The sequence below is a fragment of the Triturus cristatus genome, chromosome 2_1 (genome assembly GCF_964204655.1).
Source record: "Triturus cristatus chromosome 2_1, aTriCri1.1, whole genome shotgun sequence".
Classification (NCBI taxonomy): domain Eukaryota; kingdom Metazoa; phylum Chordata; class Amphibia; order Caudata; family Salamandridae; genus Triturus; species Triturus cristatus.
In genome coordinates, this window is record NC_140581.1 from 380458766 (window position 1) to 380475874 (window position 17109).

A 17109-nucleotide genomic window follows, 5' to 3' on the forward strand; every position below is an offset into this window, starting at 1 on the left:
CCATTGGCTACTGACTTTGGGACCCCTAAAACGCCTCTAAATACAGTATTTAGGGGGCAGTCCTGAACCAAGAACTCAGATTCCCACAACCTAAGAAGAAAAAGGATGAATGTAGACGCCCAGCAGAGAAGACTGCAGAGAACAACTGACTTGGCCCCAGCCCTACCGGCCCCATCTGCAGTTTCCAGAGATCCTGCGCCAAAAATCATCTTCTCCTGCAGCCAGCGACCTACAGGAACCCCTGAGAGGACTGACTGCTTCCCACAAAGACCGAATCTCCTGTGAACAGCAGCTCTGTTTAGAAGAAACACCAAAGAAAGACTCCGCGCCTGCTGTGAAAAAAGAAACTCGACGCCTGGAACCACCACTGCCCCGTTGCCTACGGCCTGAGTTCGAGTGGCCCACCGGTTCCAGCGAGGTCCCCCAGCGCTCTAGAGTCCGAGTCCACCATGGGTTGACCCCTCCAGGGATCCCCGATGTCGCCTGCAACCTCTGCACGGAGACTCCCTCAACCACGAGTTGGCCCGGTAAGGTGAAATCTGACCTCAAAAGACACCCCTGCATCCAGCCGCCCTGCACGCTGGAGAATAGAACCCGCGGTGCACCTATGTCCCCGAGCCCTCCAACCTACCTGCCCAGCTGTTAGTTCCTCCTGGAAGTCTTTCTGGACCGGGCCTGCAGCTAAAAAACAAAAACGAAAATCCCGTTGGAAAACAACAAGGCACCCGATGCCAAAACAGCACCCTCACCCAGCCGCCCCTGCGCCACTGCGGGTGCTCTTTGTGTGCTAAACCAGATTCCCCTTTGCCCTGAGCCTAACACCAGGAGCTTGGCTCCCACAACCTTGTGGCCTGCTCTCCAGCAGCCACCAACCGGAGGCCCCCTATCCCCAGTTGGATAACATTGAGCCTCAGCACTCTGCACCCGGCCGCCCTAGTGCCACTGAGGGTGTAGCAATAGTGCATACTTGACCCTGGGGGACCCTGAGTCTCACCCCAGAATACCAACTCCCACAACAAAGTACTTACCTGCTAACCGATAACACTATTTTCCTCTATAGGATAACATTGACTGGTTTTCTATGAAAGGTTTTTAAGTGTGAAGTTGGAAAACCTAAGAAATCCTTTTAAAATTGTACTAAATAACAAAAACGCTTTTACTCACCTGTTTACAGGAAATGTCCCAGTGTAGTATCCAGGTATACTGCACTGTGTAAGAAAAGTAATCTGCAAAGTAATCTGCTGGTCATTTTACTGAAATATCTTATGCAATGTATAAGTACTCTCGTCTGAAAAACATTGCATTATCAGTAACACTACTGTAATCAAGCCAAAGTACATTTACAATTCCAATCCAAACTGTGCTACAACTGCATTACGATTGAAAAGTATTTATTGCTTACCTGTGCCAGGTTTGCTTGGTTCTAGAAAATAAAATAAAAGAATATTTGTATACAAAAAACAATTTGTCTGAAGTTCAGTCTTTGAGTGTGTGAATTCATTTGCTGTGTGTACAACAAATGCTTAACACTGTCCTCTGATAAAGCCTTACTGCTTGACCACACTACCACAAATAGAGAGTGAGGTGCTATCTACTTTACCTCTGCCTACCTTTTGGGTTCCACTGGACTCTGTGCACACTATACCTCACTTTGGTATAGTATATACAGAGCCAGCTTCCTACAAATGAAAACAGTCACCACCTGCATGAAGGACAGCTGCCTCAAGCCTAACTCAGACAAGACAAGATGGAAGTCCTCATCCTAGGCTCCTTCCCCTCCGCTTGGATGACTCTTTGTGTCCTGCAGCGCTTGGAATCCCCCCACACCCAAGGGCCACGCACGAAACCTCAGAATCATCCTGGACACCTTGCTCTCAATGAACTGCCAAATCAAGGCTGTCTCATCCTCCTGCATCCACACGCTCTGCCTCCATCGTAAGATCTTCAAGTGGATCCCCACTGAGCCCAGGAAAATGGTCACCCATGTGCTCATCAGCAGCAGTCTTGACTACGGCAATGCACTCTATGCCGGCACCACCCAACTCCCCCAACAAAATGGCAGACCGTCCAGAACGCCTCCGCCAGACTCATCCTGAACATCCCATGCCGCAACCACATCACCAGCCACCTGAGAGACCTTCACTGGCTCCCTGTCAACAAGAGAATCACCTTCAAGCTTTTCACGCAAGCCTACAAAGCCCTCCACAATGCCGAACCTTCATACCTCAACCACCGCCTCTCCTTCTACACTCCCACCAGACATCTACCCTCTGCCCAACTAGCTCTGGTCACCGTCCCACATATCTGCAAGACCACAGCTGGAGAAAGATCCTTCCCCTACCTTGCTGAGAAGACCTGGAACTCCCTGCCTCCGCACCTCAGACAAACACCATTGCTGCCACAATCCAGGAAGGACCTCACGACCTGGCAGTTCGACATAACCGTAGACCCACCCCTCCCCCCCAAATGAGTACCTTGAGACCCTCACAGGTGAGTATTCATGCTACATAAGACCCTGATTGATTGATTTAAAATACTGTTATGGTTAATAATTAGGGCTCCCGGTTTTATGGTATTTATATTTTTGTCATTTCTGTCTGTATTTATCCATATTTATTTTTTGCAAATATTACCTGCATTTACGCATATCTATTTTTGGTTTTGTGAAAAAACTAAGCTGCAATGTGTATATTTCTGCATTTCTTTAACCAGTTAATGTGCACTCATGCCTGAACGTCTGATAGGTTTCAATGATATATATACAGACCCAGATGGTATAATATGCACTAGTAAGAAAATAGGTACATTTTAGTACAAGGTTGTGCGATTCTACTGTTTAAGGATCTTTACTAAAATCCCAATTTTTTTTAATCCCCTTGCCATTCAATCTGCACAGCTATTGGCCTGGCATTCATGATTGGCAGCATTTAGAGATTCACTCAAACAACCCAATTTCCGTTTTTATCCACATTTAAAAATAAATACAGACAGGAAAATAAATGGTTATCTGTCTGTATTTCTCTGTAAAAATCAGTAAAAATGGAAAACAGGGAGCCTTATTAATAATCCATATATCATGAAAAACCCAGTCATTTTATAGGACAGAGTAACCTAAACCCCCCTGCCGTGCTAATGGTGCTAAATGATTATATATCAAAGATCTCTGGGATTACTGGCAGACCCCATATGTTAGCATACACAGAAGGACATTCTACATCTCAGCAGACGCAGTGCTCTTGTCTCAGAAGTCTCGTTCCATGTGTGTGTTTTTGGCTCATGGACTCATCTATGTGATAGGACATGTGTGCACATTAAACCTCAGCTGCATTCTTGTGTTATATCTAAGGGCTAGTGCCTGGCCAGAAAGAATAGCAGGGAGAATTGCTGTTTGACCCTGTCTCTGGTGTTCAGCCTAAGTCCCAGAGAAGAACAGAATGCAAAAACATATACAGGTTCCGTGTGAAAGTACAAAGTGGCACAAAGGCAAGCGTGTTCATATAGTAACATGTGCAAAGGAAATTGAGGCCTACAACGTGCACAGTTAGTCTAACATAGGGAAAACTACAATGGTCCATGCAGGAAACACACAACAGGCTCTTCTGCTGCCCTGCAGCCCAGGCCTCCTTCTGCTTCTCTGCTACCACCTCTGCCTGGGCTCTGGCAGCACCGCCACTATGCCACCCACATAATAGTGTAAGGATAGGGGTGGGCAGGGCACCGGGTGAACAAAGGCCCAGGTCCAGATGTAGTGCACTGAAATAAGGCATTTGGGTTATTTAGGCACTTGTTGTCTTGTTCCTGCACACCATCAGCGTTACTGCAGCTTTCACTGTAGTGTATGTGGTCTTTAGAAACAGGTCTGCGGGCAATGCAGTGCTCCAAGGCTGATAGGTGCTTCATCACTGTAAAATTTATATAATGCTTCACCCTTCTGTCCAAGCCACGAAGAGCCCCTTTGCATGGTTGGTACCAAGTATATAGCATGGATGAGCTGGAAGAGCCCGCTGGCTATTTGAGTTCTTTACAAAACCGCTGAACTAAACCACATACTTCAGTCATGCTAACATCTACCCTGCACATAGTCTGACCATTCTTCTGTCTTGGTCGAACTTACCGTACCTGAAAGATGACCCCACTGCTTTACTTGGAGATTTCCAAAGAATCCTATTCGACATGCTATTTAGAGCCAAAATAGCCTCAGCTATTAAGAAATACTTTGACCTGAATTTAGGCTCTGTCAATTAATATGAAACAGTTTAGGAGTCCTTTAAAGCATATATCAGAGGTGTCAATATATAGCCAAACAAGCAGATGTTCTGAGATCACTATGCACCAACTTGGTGAAATTCGAACAAGAAATAGGAGACATTGAAAAGCCGCAGGCACAAACAAACTATCTGCATATGCTACATAAAATTAAATCTAAACATTGTGAATTGCAGGACTTTCCAGATAAGGATGTCAAGCATTAAGGCAAATATGCAGTAGCTAGAATATATAAAGAGGGGGGACGCTTGGGCAAGATACACAATCCCCCACAGGCACATTACTTTATAACTCTCCCCTTATGGTGGTAAATTTCAAACAATATTACACAGACCTATATGCCTCACATTCCACATCAGCTACGTCAGAGATTTCCAAATATCTCAATGCCCTGACTATAGCTTGGTTAGAAGACGTCCACAAAGAGCACCTCACAGCTCCATTAATCGGCGAGGAAGTGAAAACGGTAATACGAGATATGACCAACGTACGAGCACCTGCCTCTGATGACCCAACAACCAACTTCTCAAAAGAATTAATAGAAGAACTAAGCCCACATATTATGAACCCTTTGAAATGGTAGTGAAAAAGAAATGTCTCCTTCCAATTATATGTGAGGCATTAATAATATGTCTGTTTAAAACTGATAAACCTTCAACTTTATGCTCCTTTGTCTGCCCCTCTCCTTCTTAAACATGGAAACAAAAATATTAGGTAACCTTCTTACCAATTGTCTTGGGGCCTGCCTGTCTGGACTTGTCCTTCCTGAACAATCAGGATTTATTCCGGGTAGAACTACAGCCATGAACGTTAGAACGTTCTTTGGAGCCCTCTCTCAATTGGACCCGGATACAAATGTGACAGCTGATTTTCTAGAAGCTGAGAAGGCATTTGATTAGGTGGAATAGGGATTTATGCTTGCGGTGCCAGAAAAACTTGGGGTGGGAAAAGAGTTTCTTGAAATAATTAGCCCATTGTATACCAAACAGCTCATATCCGTGTTAACGACCAAGGGCCCTATCTACAACAAACTAATGCAGCACAGTGCCGCAAGCCATTTAACTGTGCTGCGCTAGTTTGGAAACAAAGGGATGCGTCATATCTACAACGGTATGACAGAATGAGCTACCGGCAGACATCAGATGCGCCCCCTCCCTGAACACCTTCAGGCAGACCCTCAAGACCTGGCTCTTCGGCTAAACAGATCTGCGGACCCTGCCTCCCCTCAGCGCCTTGAGACCCTCACGGGTGAGTAGCTTGCTTACAATACCCCTGATTGATTGATTGATCCCTTTGCTCTCCCCTGCACTGGCGTACAATCGGCTGCCATGCGCTGACGCGGCCTCCATGGTGCAAAGATGCCTGCGTCACAGAGATTGTTTTTGTGCAGGAAGTTTTCCCTTCCTGCACAAAATCAATCTCTCCGCGACGGATGCAAATGTGACAGCCTCCAGATGCATAATGCAGCACGCATGAAAAGGGTAAAAAACGAGGAGAAATGTAAACATTTCTCCTCATTGCACCTCACTCTGCCTTCCCTGGGGTGGCATAGCATTTTGATGCATTTCCAGGTTTACGATTTATCGTAAATCTGAAAATGTGGCAGAATACATGGGTGTTGCATGGGAACACCCACAGCAACACCCATGTCACCCCCCTTTCGCTTAGAGTGTTGCGTGAGAAGGGACAATGTTTACAAGGACACAGTAGCTGTCCGTGGAGGGAGTTCCGTGGGGCGGTGAGGCGGGGCGGGGGAGGGGCAGGGTGGGGAAATGTAAACACCGGAATATGGATGAACGGAGGTAAGTGCACATTTAAATAAATAAAATGAATTCCTTTGCGGGCGCTGCATCGCAAAATGCGTGGAGGGGAACTCCCTCCACGGACCGCTACGGCAAGGACACGTAAAGCCACACAGGTTAGCTTTAACAGAGACGTTTTAATGCAGGGGCAAAGTGGGCTCTGGCCCAGGGCCCCAGCCTTTCAGGGTGCCCCCTGACAGTCAGCTCCATTCTCCAGAGTTTTGCCCCAATGACCTTGAATATTTCTTAAACAGTTTGTTTTAAATACTGTTTTCCTTTCATTTATTTCTTATGTACCTGATGTGTGAGAGTCTAGTACAGCCATTTTGCAGAGAAATTTTGTGTTTATGTTTCATGCAATATACATTAAAAAAAGTTTATTTTAGATCAAAACAAGGCCTAACATATAAGAAATGGGAGGGCGTCACAGAGATTATTTGCAGTAATATTGGTGAACTGCTGCTGTGTTACAATATTGAAAACTCACATAACTATCCCTGAATATTAGATGTAAACACATTTAGGGCCTTATTTTTAAGAGAAGTGGTGCATCGCTGTGTGAAAACAGGGTTGTGTCACTTCTTAGTGCGCCCTCCTTGCGACATGATGGATGTGTCATATTTACTGTATGATGCATCATGTCGCAAGGAGTTACAGATGCGTCAGTATTTCTGACGTATCTGTACGCGCAAAAGTGGTTTTATGCTGGGGTGTGTGAAAATAGACGCAACTCCAGCAATGTGTCCTTTCACATGGGGCAAGCCCCATGTGAAAGGGCCTGCATCAGTCTTACGCCTGCTGTGAGGCAGGTGTAAGATATTGATGCAATGGCGTCCTAGAAGTGGCGCACTGAGTTCTCATAGATTTCAATGCACCACTTCTACGAGGCATTTTGCGGGGCAACACCCACCCTGCATACATTATGCCTGGCGCAGGTATAATGTGGTGCAGGGGTTTACAAAGTGAAGCATCTGCCTAGATGCGTCACTTTGTAAATAGGGCGTAACATTGCACATATTTTACGCTGCCGGTGCGTCACAAAAAGTGACGCACCAGCGGCATAAAAGTGAAGCAAGGCCTCATAAATAAGGCCCTTAGAATTTGGACAAGTGTTTCTTTGCACTGTCAGGGACCTAATGAATTGAAATAGTGTATTTAATAAAGCGCGCAGCTACTCAGACTAGAGTGTCCTGGCGCATGACAGTGGGAGGAAAACGTGTGTAAAAGACCCATCAGTTATCAAAAAGCCAGGTTTTTAAGTTCTTCCATGAAAGAGAGTAGGTTTGTAGTTAGTCTCAGAGACTCAGGGAGGCTATTCCACAATGTTGTGCCTAGAAAGCCGTGTGATCTGCCTCCAATGAGGGCACTGCATATTTTAGGCATAATGGCCAGGCTGGCATTGGAAGAATTTAGGGGTCTAGATGTTGTGTAGCGATTAACACGCTTATTTATGTAGCCGGCTCCTAAGCCATGGAAAGCTTTAAAGAAGATGGTCATCGCTTTGAAGTCGATCCATTCTTTTATGCGGAGAGACTTAAGAATAGGGGTCATACTATATCTGGGTTTAGGTCTCAGGATGGCTCTGGCCGCCGCGTATTGTACCACTTGTAGGCGCTGGATAAGGGATTTTGGAAGACCGAGGTACAAGCTGTTGACATAGTCAAGCTTTGATGTCACCAGAGCCTGCACCACGATCTTTCTGCTCTCAAGCGGTAACAGTGGCAGGAGTTTTTTTAGCATCCAGAGTATGCCAAAGCAAGCGCCAGTCAGATTTTGAATTTGAAAGCGCATGGAGAGTGTCTTGTCTATGACAATTCCTAGGTTTTTGACTTTCTCCTTTTCAGCGGGCGGGGGCGGCAGATCTTTTGGCCACCAAGAGCTCCAGTCAGTCGTTTCTGGATTACCAAAGAAAACAACTTCAGTGTTGTCAGGATTGCACTTCAGCTGATTGATCTTAAGCCAGTTAAAAACCTTTGTGAGGCAAGCCCTAATCATTGCCCCGTCAAAGTTGGTTCCTTTTTCACACGTAAAAATCAGCTGAGTGTCATCAGCATAGGAAACAATTTTGGCGCCCTCTTCCTCTACCAGAAATGCAAGGGGGATAGATACATATTAAAAAGGGTAGGACTGAGAATGGAGCCCTGAGGGACACCTACATTCATGGCCGGAACTGGGGATGAGAAAGGGGAGAGCCAGATGTCCTGAGATCTATTTACCAAAAAATATGACATCCATGTTAAGGCGGTCCCCCCCAGAACGATGTTAGCAAGTCTCTCCAGGAGCCTCTCATGTGGGAACATATCAAAGGCTGCCAACGTATCAAGCAGTATCAGAACAGCCTTCCCTCCCTGGTCCAGCTTACCCTTACTTCCAGCAGAGCGGGCTCCATACTGTAGTTAGCCCTAAAACCGGATTGGGACTCATGAAGGAGCTTCCCATCTTCAATGTGTTTTTGAGGGCCTTCCTTTACATGCTTCTCTAGTACTCTGGAGAGGGTCAGAAGAAGGGAGATTGGCCTGTAGTTGGCAGGGTCCGTCGGTTTGGCATTAGCCTTTTTTATCAGTGGAAGAATCTTAGCATTCTTCCATAATTTCTGCATGTTGCCTGAGGAGAGAGAAGCATTAAAAAGCTGGTTTACTGTGGGGTTTATGGTGGGAGCTAATAGGTTCAGGATATTCCCTGGACATGGGTCAGTAGGAGAGCCAGACTTAATGCTTTGGAGAGGGGTCAGTGACTCTTCAAGCTGAAACTCAGGGAAAGCTAGTAAAGATGGAGGATCCAAGAGGTGAAATTTGCTATTAGAACTAAGGTAGAAGGTCAGTTCTTCCTCTGAGATGTTAGTGAAGGCTTGTTGGATCATGGAGATCTTTTTGTGGAAGAATTCAACTATTTACTTAGACCATTCTTCAGTGCATGGCCCTTCCTTTGTGCCGGCTTTCAGGGCAGTAAAGGATTTAACTATGCTAAAGATTTCCTTACTCTTATTTTGGGCATTTTCTATCTTGGTTTGAAAGAAGTTTTTCTTGGCTTCTTTGACGAGAATGTAATGAGCTTTTAAGGTGTCTTTATACACCTTCCTGTCCTCAGGTAGATAGGATTTATGCCATTTCCGTTCAATTTTTCCATAATTTCTGTTGCGAGATCTGAGGGAATCGTTAAACCATGGAGCTGGTGGGGCTGACCTCTTTGAGGAGCGTCAAACAACCGGTACCGCTGCATCAATGTTGGTTCGGAGCCATGAATCTATTGAAAGGGCGTCCGAGTCGGGGCAGCCAGACAGCTCTGGTGAGGAACGACTGAGGGCGTCTGCTAACATCGAGAGGGATATTTTATGGAACGTCCTGTAATTAGAGACCCTCTGCCCTGTGTTAGCTCGAGAGGCTGTGGCAGGGTTGGGAATGACGAATTTTAATAGGAGGTGGTCAGACAGGGTAATGGGAAGAGGTAAGCTTACTGATATGTCAAAGTTTTGAACGATTTGGTCTAGGGTATGGCCCTTCTCATGGGTGGCCAAATAAATAGATGGAAACATGTTGCAGGCCTGCAGCGCCTCCAACAAGGAAATTATTTGAGGGTCTTTTCCATTGTCCAAATGTATATTGAAATATCCCAGAATGAGGCAGTTGTTGTATTTTAAGGCCAGGGAGATGGTGGCTGTATTGAGCGTAGTAATAACATTTCCAATAGCACTGGGAGGTCTGTAAATCAGAAATCCAGCTATGCTATGATGGGGGGATAAGGCACAGCAGAAGCCTAAGCAGTCTAGTTTTTTTATTGTAAATTATGGTGACACCTCCCTACTTCCCAATAGATCGATCCCACATAAGAATTTTATAACCCGTAGGGATGGCCAAGGTGATAGTAGGGTTGGAGGCTTCAAACAGCCAGGTCTCAGTGAGAAATAAAAGATCAGACTGTTCGTCTAAAAGTAGGCCATAAATGTATGGTTCATGCATTTGCATAGAGCGACAATTTAAAAGGGTGGCCTTTAAGTCCTCTGTTTTCTTATTGTTTTTACACTTGTTGTTGCGTGGGAGGATCTTGGGTGCAAGTTTCCTGGGCTGGAGGAGAGACCAGGTGCACTTATTGCATTGAAAGTCTACCTCCAAGCTCGGATCAGCGGCTGTACACTGACATAATGGCAGCCGCCTAAGGCTAAGCAGTGTTTTCCTCTTGCAATATAGTGGAAGAAACTCACTGGAGGGGAACTGGGCAGCATGGCCGGTGCCGAACGCCTCCAGGCGCAGACAGTCTTAACGCGTCCATTTGCCAACGCAGCTGAGGAAGCGGAAACTGCGTAGGCATAAGTGAGGAGCCCGATAGTAGCCCCAGCCCTGCGCACAATCGGCGTATCAGCCACGGCGGACCAGGACTGGAGGAAAAGCGAGATGCAAATCGAAGCAGCTAAGGAGGTGTAGGCAAGCAGAATCAAGTAAAGTGCAAGTGCGCATAGGTAGGAGAAATTGTTAAAAAGCACAGAGTAATTCAGCCAGACATATACAATTTAAAAAGAAATAAAAACCTAGTAGCAGGGGAGGAAACACTAAATCCTACAGCTATCAGCAGCGCGCATCCGTTTACATCGGGAATATATAGGCTGATGCCTATGATACAAACTGGATCGCTAACACAGCTGAGGAAGCGAAAATTGCGTGGGTGGAAGTGAGGAGCCCGATAGTAGTCCCAGCCCTCTGCACTATCGGCGTATTAGCAGCAGCGGACCAGGACTGGAGGAAAACCGAGATGCAAATCGGAGCAGCTAAGGAGGTGTAGGCAAGAAGAATCAAGGCAAGGGCGCGTAGGTAGGAGAAATTGTTAAAAAGCACAGAGTTATGCAGCCACACATATACAATTTGAAAAGTATTAAAAACCTAGTAGCAGGGCAGGAAACCCTGAATCCTACAGATGTAAGCTGTGCCTGTCCTTTTACATCGGAAATATATAGGCTAATGCCTATGATGCAAACTGGATCGCTAGCGCAGCTGAGGAAGCGGAAACTGTGTGGGAAACTAAACAAATTAGATCATAAATTCAAAGGTGTCCTGAACAGGGGCCCCCAAAATATGTTTGGCCCAGGGCCCCCCAAATCCTTAAGATGTCCCTGAGCTTTAAGTGTCCTTGTAAATACTGTGCAGCAGGTTGCGCCGCCGGTATTTCACAGAAAACCGATGTATCGGTGGCGCAAGGGGCTTGTAAATATGCCCCAATTCTTTAAGGACCATATGACTAAAGCTCCAGAACACCAAATCGCGAAGAATTTCGAATAACAATTTGAGAATCTGTATTCGTTATGTATCATACGGCCACATGTTAATTAGTGATTTAGTTTGATTTGCATTCGCAATTTACCAATTCTCAAATACCTAATCAATAAATTGAAAATGCATTCACATTTAGGTAATGTTTTATGACCTAACAATGAGGAAGTTCTGAAACTCACTATCTGTGGAGACCTTGGGATCAGAGACCAAAGGCAGACAGTGTGTACTGTGCAGAGAAGGATTTTTGTTGTGCAGAAGCCACATATTGACAACATGTAAGCGGAAGACGTTTAGAAGTATGGTACTCACTGAAGAGAGTGTAGCTCAGAATAATGAGGATTTTGGGAAGAGCTCCTTCACTTTAAAGGGCATCCAAGAATAATATTAACTCTGTGAGAGTTACACGTCGTACAATCGAAGAGCTACATCAAAGATGGAACAATCTGCGATCCCACACCAAAGAGTGGATTCCATACTGTTTAATGGAGGCAGATAGTATAGTTGGAGGACCATCAACCCAGCCACCACCAGCACCTGTTGAGCATTTAATAGAGTCCACCCTACAGCCTCCAAGCGCTTATCCTGCCGAGGCTAGACTATGGCAGTGCTACTCTCTGTGGCCTTCCAAAATACGCCTTGACTCCACTAAGGGCCTCACTAAATACCGCGGCTAGACTGGTTACTGGCGCCAAACAAAACAAGCACATTTCTCCAGTCTTTAAATCTCTCAACTGGCTACCCTTTGAAGCACAAATTCAGTTAAAGATTGCAGTACGGGTGCACAAAACCCTTCACTTCAATACTCCCAGGTACCTGGCGCAAAAACTTTAACTATTCTGTGGAGAGAGAGCATCGAGAAGCGCCTCTATTTTCCTCTTGAAACCTTGCACCTTTAGCAAAAAGAGAACTTGTCTCCGAGCCTTCTCAGGGGCAGCCCCAAAGATTTGGAACTCTCTTCCACCGGAAATACGTAGTCTCACCTTAATGACGGCGTTCAAATTGGAAACCAAAAGATTCCTAATAAGCAAATTCTTACCCTAAGCGGGTTAGGCTCATGGGATCGGATGCCATTGTTCGTATTATCATGATACCTCCATTTGATACAGTTCTTCTATTCTGCATAATATTGGCCCCTTCGTTACCCGCTTACTTCTGCTTATTGTATGGTCCTCGTTTTCCCAATTGTTGCTGTTAATACACTCATGACCTCTCTTGTAAAGCGCTCTGTTATCCCTCGGGATCTTGTTCGCACTATATAAAACTTTATAAATAAAATAAATAAAATACAGCCTGAGATTATATTGGGTATACATATATTAATACTGCTAACCACCCTCTACAGCTAAAAGAAAAGTGTTAACTTAATAGTCTTCACATTTAACATTCTTAATAGAAACTAGTTCTAATTTTCTATTTATAATAATGCAACTTTCACTCCAGACTAATCTTTTGGTTTGTTTTACTGTTGCATTATGTGAGATGTAGTACATACATTAAAGTGCCCCAGTACATATGCATTTAGACTTTTGAAACAATGATATATAAATTAATAATGTGGGGAAAAAATATTTTGTAGTTCTGTGAGTTAGTAGGAATGTGAAGTGCAATATATCCTTTGAAATTGAAAAAAAAAGATCAGCCCAGTAACATCAATTTAAGTGTAGCACATGTGTACTATCACAGAGAAGGTAAGAGTAAGATGCATAGGCACCTCCAGACCCTCAATCTGACATGGTGGAAATAAGGAGCCTCCACCCACTATGCCACGATCTATGCCTTTAAGACGCTCACCAACAGTTTCAGCACTGACAGAATTTGCAGAAGACACAGAGGAACCTTCAACACCCAAGGAACAAGCTGCTTTAAGGCACAGACGAATGTGAAGAAGCCTTTTACAGCAGCGTTGCAGTATTTTAACTTAAATATCTTCAGCTCATGTGGCATCGAACGATAGGGGAGAATCCTCAGATTTATTTGGTAGTTTAGAGGCCACCATGCTAGGAGTACAACACCTGCAAAACAGAAACTTGGGGGCAGATTTACAAGACCCTTGCGAGACAGTTACACCGCCATTGCGTCACTTCTGTGACGCAGCGGCGGCGTAAACCATGCGCCATGTTGCGCCTTATTTACAACGTGACGCATCTAGGGAGATGCGTCACGTTGTAAAGCCCTGCGCTACATTAAACCTGCGTCATGTTTAATGTATGCAGGGTGGGCGTTCCGTCAGAAAAAGCCTCGGAGAAGTGACGCAGTGAAATCTACAAGATTTCACTGAGTCACTTTTCCGACGCTGCTGTGTCAAAACCCTGCGCCTGCTTGAAGCAGGTGTAAGGCATGACGCAGCATGTTCGGAATGGGCAGCCCCTGAGCATTGCTGGAGTTGAGTCGTGCTTGCGACACGACTCCAGCAATGCGCCGCCCTTATGCCATCAGATGCGTCACGCATCTGTTTATCCTTTCGCCACGATGCGCTGCATTGTAAATGCGGCGCATCTGTGGTGGCGCAAGGGTAAACTTGCGTGATGCATCTTTCCTGGCGCATCCCTGCTGATTTGCAGGGATGCGGCAGGAAACATAAATCTGCCCCAAAGTCTGTCAATAAAGAATTAGTGGTAATTAACAGAAACATCAATTCCATCAACGAGGGTTTAGCCGATCTCACAAATCCAGATTGTGACCAATTGGGCCATTAACCAGAGGTAGCAACCAACGCACGTTCTGTTTTGCAACAGGATGCTGTCTCGCATAGGAACAGGCATCGCCATATATCTCGCACATTGTTGGTTTCACTGAGTCAATTAACCTTCCTGCACATGATGTTGAGATGAGGCACTAGCACTATGGTGGGGAGGCTGCACGTGGCCTTGTGCAGATAGCCAATGCCTCTGCTGCTTCTGGAGAATGAACTGATGGGGAAATGAAAGAGGCAGCCTCAGTGGCATAGCTACACCTTTTGCCGCCCGTGGCAGTCCCTGCGTTTGCTGCCCCGCGACGGCCGCAGGTAAGGGGGGGGGGGAGGGGCTGCCGATCCCGACCCGGTCCGCCCCCCTTGCTACACCACTGGGCAGTCTCAGCAGCCTCTCTGTGGCTAAGGGCGTGCGCGTGCCTCACACTCGTGGACTGGCTGCGGGTGGTGCTGCTGCCTCTACACCTGGCTATTCAGCAACCACAGAAAAGGGAAATGATGGAGAGAGAGAAGAGAGCATTAGGGGAGTATGTGAGCATTGGCTCTTGCGAGTGTGGCCTTTGTAACAGGTTTTAAACGTAATCTGTGTCAAGATTGGTGATGCATTGATAACTTTTAATACATTTGTGAAAACACTGATATTATTCAAAAGCCTCAAAGAACGGTTACATGTTAAGTATATTTCTGTAACAGCAAAACTGTCATCTTGTGCTTTGTGCAAACTTTCCTTTTAACACTTATCTTAGAAATAAAGAGTGCTTATGTCCGCACCTGGCGCTCTTCCGTCGGCAGCTCTCCAAGCACCCTGCTGTGGATGGGCGGGGCCTCTTTAGTGTCAGATTACAAATTCAATCAATGGTGGGAAGTCCCTTTCTAATGGCTATGTTATGCAAAAGTAGCTATGAATGAACATATGTCGGGGTTATTTTGCAGTGCCCCCCACTCTTATGTAGACAGGAAATCTTCTTTTCATAAATCCAAACGTTGTCTCTGCTGCAGAGCTGTACACCTGTGAGCAATGCTGGATCATCAGGGTCGGACCGGCCTATAGGACCATCAGGAGGCAGTGCTGGAAGGGCTGGTCTGACAGGCCCATGCGTGGGACAGATTCTTGGCTGCTTGTGGGCCTGCTTTAGGGTCTGCTGGGCTGGTTTTTAATGTTGATCCCCCTGAGAATAAAACAAACCTACCCTGAAGCAAGCTCAGATCCATGCAGTCTTCCATACCTTGCAAAACACATATAATCCGTGATACCTGGCCCAAAGCCCATCAAGATGCCTGGCCCAGACTTCCAGGCCTTCCACCTCAGAGACCTGCCATGCTTTTTCAGATGGCAGTAATTAAAGATTTATTTCAGTTTTTAAAAAGCTTAAATGTTTCTGCATCTTTTTAATGTTCTTGTATCGTGCTAAATTCACAGTGGCCTTGCTACTTTTGTATTTGGATGACGAAAACAGCATCTGTGGGGACTCCTAACTATCTGAGGACACTGCCTGTGGAACAGAGGAACTCACAGTGGCTACGCCAGTGTCACCACGTGTACAGCACAGCAAGAGTTCCATGCACCAAATATCCTAACAAAGCAGAATCCAGCATTACCTACCAGGAGTGGGCTGCTTTTAATTCCAAGAGCCTGTAGGAAATAAGAATGAAAAAGGGCCTTCACAGTTTAGATATGCAACACTCTCCAGAACAATATTATTTTAAGTGCTTGGTTAGCACTGGTGTGACGTTCGTGGGACTCCCTGTCCTGTCCTTCAGCAGAGGGTGCACAGTGCCTCTGGTGTGTCCTTGTTTCCGTGACAGGCAGCTAACAGGCTTTGTCTTTGATTATGTTATCCTCTTCAGGGCCCTGTCCCTTGAAAAGGGGCTGTAGGGTTCGTCCCAGGAGCTTTGTGGGGAGGGTGGGGAGATAAAGCCTCTTTGAATAGTCAGGCTTCAGGGTCTCATTTATGAGGGTTTGGCACAGGGCAGCGCTGCAAGGAATAGTGCTGCGCTGCTTTGCGTCAAAAGAAACAGTCAGGAATGTGAGATACGGTGCATTCCTGTCCATTTCCCTTGCACTGGTGAACAATGGGTTGCCATGCCAATGCAGGCACCCTGGGCACACCCATGGTGCAAGGGTGCCCGCGTTGCAGGGATAATTGTGTTTGTGCAGGAAGGAACACCTTCCTGCACAAAAACAATAATTAATGATGTTTTGCTCCTTCAATGTGTGCTGCAGAATCATGCAGCAACACATAGAAAGAACAAAAGACACGGGGTAATACAAGTATTTCTCTTTGTCGCTCCACTCTTACGCCTCCATTTTTGGTACTGCCTCAGATTTATGATTCCTTGTAAATCTAAATCTAAACAACACTTGAACATTTTTTCCAAAAATGTTCTTCAATTTATTTGTTATTGTGTGAATATACTGTTTTTTGATTGATATATTTGTGCTGGGACCATCTTGTTCCATACTGTCTTCCACCCAGGTCCCAGTGATTTTGGGTATACCCTTTTCCTATAACTACTTGTGAGCAGGCGCACGCCTGCGAGGTATTCCAGGTGATATCTCACCTCTTTTCAAAATGGTAGAGAGTGAGACTCTCTGCTACACGGAGGAGTATATTAATCAGTTGCTACAGGACCCCGCTAACCAATTTTTATCCCAACATTGATTTTACATTGATTGACATAGTTGTATGACTAGAATGCCATGAGAAGAAACTTATCCGCACTCGCCTTCATGGACATCTGCTCACCAAATATCTTCAGGCGAATATAATACCCATCGGATTACAGATCAAAAACGAACCGGCAATATTCGTTGATATACCCAAATTTAAGGAAGGCTTCAGCTTCGTGGCAAACAACGTCTCCCGACATTGGATGGTACTGGGAGTTGAAACCGCAGCTGAGCAGGTTCAAACACTTACCAGAGAGATCGCATCCCTCAAAGAGGAAATTGCAGGGGATTCAACCTTAGCAAATGCAGAGGAGGCCCTAGAAGATCTGGGCAAATCTTTGAAAGACTTCAAAACTACAACTCAGCAGAAAAAACTTGATAAACTGTCAAAAGACATCCGTTTCTATGAAAAGAAGAACA